The sequence below is a fragment of the Aotus nancymaae genome, unplaced genomic scaffold (assembly GCF_030222135.1).
Source record: "Aotus nancymaae isolate 86718 unplaced genomic scaffold, 86718_ANA_hifiasm-v0.15.2.pri h1tg000092l, whole genome shotgun sequence".
NCBI lineage: Eukaryota > Metazoa > Chordata > Mammalia > Primates > Aotidae > Aotus > Aotus nancymaae.
The window spans coordinates 5,664,019-5,669,240 of NW_026988507.1; the positions used below are offsets into that span (position 1 = coordinate 5,664,019).

The following is a 5,222-nucleotide window of genomic DNA, read 5'->3' on the forward strand; positions in this document are numbered from 1 at the left end:
AAAAGCATGGAAACAAATGCTTCCCTAGAGCTCCAGAAACATATGTCTACGGACACCTTGATTTTAACCCAGTGAAATCCGTGTTGAACCCTAGCCAACATAGCTCTAAAATTACAAGTATGTTTTGTTTTGAGTCACTAAGTTTGTGGTTATTTGTTGCAACAGTAGTAGGAAATTAATACTGAGCATCACCACTCAAGAAAACAACACTTGAAAGGAGACCTCGCTGTTATTGATAACACTATATGTAACTAGCCTAATATGTTCTATTTAAAGACAGGAATGGCCACCTGGGTTAAAAAATACGTGCCCCCCTCCCACACACACACACTTTATAGAAAATAACCCTTAAAACAAAGTGATAAAATATATTTAAAAAAGAACACAAAGAAAGTTATATTAGCAATATCAGTATTAGATAAGGGAGAATTTAAGGCTAAAATCCAGAAACAGGAAGGATATTGTAAAATAATAAAGCACAATTTATAAATATAGCAAAGCAGTACATCACATACAACAAGCAGTATTGAAATTGAATGTTTTTAAAATTCTTCTTATAAATGCAAGGAAAATGTGATTTAAAAATATATTCCATAATGAAAGATTTTAATATATTTCTTCCAGAACTAGACAAATATCACAAACTAAAAATAACTAAGAATGGCGTTTGGGCTAATTCAATTAACAAAAGAGATTATGTCTTTGAAAGAGGGACCATACTTGTATTTTATTGTGTACACAAAATATTTACAAAATCAGTTACATACTAGCCCCACCCCCAAGAGTATATTTTTAGGTAACATGTTTTATTCAGAATTAAAAAAAGATATCTGAAAAAAAAAGTGTCTCTTTGGATATTAAAAAGCACCATCTTAAATTGCCTTTGGAGAAAATAAAGGTTGTTTACATATGTACTTTCTATAAAGCAAGAATTATGAGAATGTATCACACTAAAGCTTGTGGGTATTAATTTATATAGAGAAATTGCATGCTCTTGAATGCCACTGAAAACTCTAAATGTAAAATAACTTTAAATTGATCTTAAGAAATAGATGAAAAAGATAAACAACAAAAAACAGTGGAGAAGATGAATTATTGAAATAAATAGAAAGGAAAATTAAAAACACTTAGATCGCCTTTGCGTTCTCTTTCCCTCTCCCAACATGGCAGCCTCAGCAAAAAAGAAGAATAAGAAGGGGAAGACTATCTCCCTTACAGACTTTCTGGCTGAGGATGGGGGGACTGGTGGAGGAAGCACCTGTTTCCAAACCAGTCAGCTGGGCTGATGAAACGGATGACCTGGAAGGAGATGTTTCAACAACTTGGCACAGTAATGATGACGATGTGTATAGGGCGCCTCCAATTGACCGTTCCATCCTTCCCACTGCTCCACGGGCTGCTCGGGAACCCAATATCGACCGGAGCCGTCTTCCCAAATCGCCACCCTACACTGCTTTTCTAGGGAACCTACCTTATGATGTGACAGAAGAGTCAATTAAGGAATTCTTCAGAGGATTAAATATCAGTGCAGTGCGTTTACCACGTGAACCCAGCAATCCAGAGAGGTTGAAAGGTTTTGGTTATGCTGAATTTGAGGACCTGGATTCCCTGCTTAGTGCCCTGAGTCTCAATGAAGAGTCTCTAGGTAACAGGAGAATTCGAGTGGACGTTGCTGATCAAGCACAGGATAAAGACAGGGACGATCGTTCTTTTGGCCGTGATAGAAATCGGGATTCTGACAAAACAGATACAGACTGGAGGGCTCATCCTGCCACAGACAGCTTTGATGACTACCCACCTAGAAGAGGAGATGATAGCTTTGGAGACAAGTATCGAGATCGTTATGATTCAGACCGGTATCGCGATGGGTATCGGGATGGGTACCGGGATGGCCCTTGCCGGGATATGGATCGATATGGCGGCCGGGATCGCTATGATGACCGAGGCAGCAGAGACTATGATAGAGGCTATGACTCCCGGATAGGCAGTGGCAGAAGAGCATTTGGCAGTGGATACCGCAGGGATGATGACTACAGAGGAGGCGGGGACCGCTATGAAGACCGATATGACAGACGGGATGATCGGTCATGGAGCTCCAGAGATGATTACTCTCGGGATGATTATAGGCGTGATGATAGAGGTCCACCCCAAAGACCCAAACTGAATCTAAAGCCTCGGAGTACTCCTAAGGAAGACGATTCCTCTGCTAGTACCTCCCAGTCCAGTCAAGCTGCTTCTATCTTTGGAGGGGCAAAACCCATTGACACAGCTGCTAGAGAAAGAGAAGTAGAAGAACGGCTACAGAAGGAACAAGAGAAGTTGCAGCGTCAGCTGGATGAGCCAAAACTAGAAAGACGGCCTCGGGAGAGACACCCAAGCTGGCGGAGTGAAGAAACTCAGGAACGAGAACAGTCGAGGACAGGAAGTGAGTCGTCGCAGACTGGGACCTCCGCCATATCTGGCAGAAACACACGAAGGAGAGAGAGTGAGAAGTCTCTAGAAAATGAAACACCCAGTAAGGAGGAAGATTGTCACTCTCCAACTTCTAAACCTCCCAAACCTGATCAGCCCCTAAAGGTAATGCCAGCCCCTCCACCAAAGGAGAATGCTTGGGTGAAGCGAAGTTCTAACCCTCCTGCTCGATCTCAGAGCTCAGACACAGAGCAGCAGTCCCCTACAAGTGGTGAGGGCAAAGTGGCTCCAGCTCAACTATCTGAGGAAGGACCAGCCAGGAAAGATGAAAATAAAATAGATGGGATGAACGTCCCAAAAAGCCAAACTGGGAACTCTAGCCGTGGTCCAGGAGACGGAGTGAACAAAGACCACTGGAAGGAGTCAGATCGGAAAGATGGCAAAAAGGATCAAGACTCCAGATCTGCACCTGAGCCAAAGAAACCTGAGGAAAATCCAGCTTCCATGTTCAGTTCTGCGAACAAGTATGCTGCTCTGTCGGTTGATGGTGAAGATGAAAACGAGGGAGAAGATTATGCCGAATAGACCTCAACATCCTGTGCTTTCTCCTAATTTCTCTCCACCCTGGAACATTCGAGAGCAAATCAGACCTCTATCCGGACAAGACAAAATAAAACTCACCATCTCCTGGAGACCTTTCTTACCTTTTTTTTAATGGAATTCTTTTGCATGCTGCTGCAGCCTTTAAAATATTGAAGTAACTGGAGAATCGCCAATATAGCCAGAGAGAGACTACAGCTTTTTGTGGAAAAGTTGTGGTGCATTATGTCACCATGCACTTGCCAGTGTGATTAGTGCCTAGGGGCCTCCATTGAGCAGAAATGGTAATGACAGTGATAAAACGTCTGGAATCTGATTGGGCAGTAGGGGAGGGAGGTACAAGGAAAAGTGTGAAATTTCTACCTTTTGGGTTTTATCCTGTTGTGGCATATATGAATTCTCAAACATTATCTGAATAAATTTTCCACTCTAGGAAACATAGATTTAGCCTCAAGTTGTTTTAGTTTCCACGAGGCTGCCAGCCCCTCCTCATATTTAATTCTGAGTTTTGGGGGCCAGCCTAGGGGAAATTCCTTTTTTTTTTTTTAACCCCCCAAGGGGGTAGTTGGGAGTGAATCTATAGCTCATAAAGAATAGGACTGCATTGGACCAAAACAGATGGGAAAATTGTGGTTTGAAAAGAAGCTTTTGAGAGGTGATGAGTCATTTTGCACCAGGTAATAGGGGAAAATTGTGTGACCTCCAACAAACAGGAATGGTTATTTCCTGGAGCCGGAAGCACTTAGGGGTCATAATTCCCAGTGTTTTTGTGTCCTGGTTTTACCCTTTCTAAGCACCATCCTTTTTGAAAGTTTGAATATATCTACATTCTGTTGAAACCTTGAAAAAATTTAGACTCTTGTCACAAAGTTCTTCGTGCTCCGCTCAGCCTCCCAAAAAGCTGTCTCTAAGTCACATAGATGACCTCTTGGGCATTTTCTCTCAGCCATGGAGAGCTGTGAAAGGAAGAATCACTGCTTTTCGCAAGCAAATCTTGATGTCTTTTGGTTCTCACTCCTTGTCTGCTCCTGATGCTTTGACTCCTTTTATAGATCAGAGTGCTCTAGAATAATGGATGATCTTGGGTGGTAAATAAAGGTGGATAAATAGGAAAAGGGACAGTTAAATTGGGAGCGTTTCTTACAACCTTGAGTTTTTTCCCTGCCCCAAGTTTCCTTCTCCACTGAAATGCCACACCAGTGCTTGTTGGATTTATGAGGTGGCCAGACCAAAGTGTGTTTTCTTTTTCTTTTTCTTAAAGCTTCCCTTGAGAGAATAAATGGTAATGGAGAGAACTCTTTAACAAGGTCCTGGTTTCTCTCGCAACACAGTAGCTAAACTTGCCTGCTTTTATGTGCAGTTTTGTAGGAATCAGCTTGGTAGACAGTATTAGCGGAGAAATGACACCTTGATCTTGGTTTGCAAGCCCTTCTCCCATCAGCCCTAGATTAGGTCCTGTTCAGCCATGCAAGGGTGTTGGTTTATGCGTGCTGCAGCAGTGGGCATAATGAATATAATTTACCCAGTGGACAAAGGTGTGTACCAAGTGAATTCAAATAATTGCTGTGGACTGGCCAGTAGCTAAGAAGTGGGCTTTTAAAGAGATACTGAAGATTGAAAGGTTTTTTTTTTTTTTTTTTTTTTTTTTTTTTAAAGAAAAACCATTGATTGTAGATAATGAAAAGCTAGGGTTTGCCCTCTTCGTGTCTACTCTCCTTCCAAATAGTTGTATCCAAAACGCTTTTTCCCTCTCCCCGACCTTGCCCCATTAAAATATAAACGGGGATTGGTTAATGTCCCTCTCCTGAATACATGTAAAATTTGTACAAAAATATCTTCTATGAAAAATGATTTGTAATCTGTAGACTTATTACCTGGGAGATGTCTTGAGATGTAAAATCCCATCCTTTGGGTTGTGGGTTTTTTGTTTCCTCCAAATAAATCTGATCTTTAAAGTTCAAAAAAAAAAAAAAAAAACCACTTAGATCTAAATGTGATTCTTTGAAAAGACCAGTAATAGAGATCAGTCCCTTGTGAACTTGATTAAGAAAAACAGGAGGAAGATAAAAAAATGTACAAGTTTAGGAATTAGGAAGAAAACATAGCAAAGTAATAAGAAATTGAGAAAAAGATAAAATCAAAAATAAAAAATGGCTAAAAGAATTATAAAGGGATACTAAATAAAATTCAGAGATCACTCAGAAAATTTC

The 5,222-nt window shown here is 40.8% G+C and overlaps 1 pseudogene; it reads left to right on the top strand.

The window, feature by feature from the left end:
• Positions 1-1,142: 1,142 nt before the first annotated feature.
• LOC105730848 (eukaryotic translation initiation factor 4B-like) lies at positions 1,143-3,449 on the top strand (annotated as a pseudogene).
• The last annotated feature ends 1,773 nt before the right edge of the window (positions 3,450-5,222 follow it).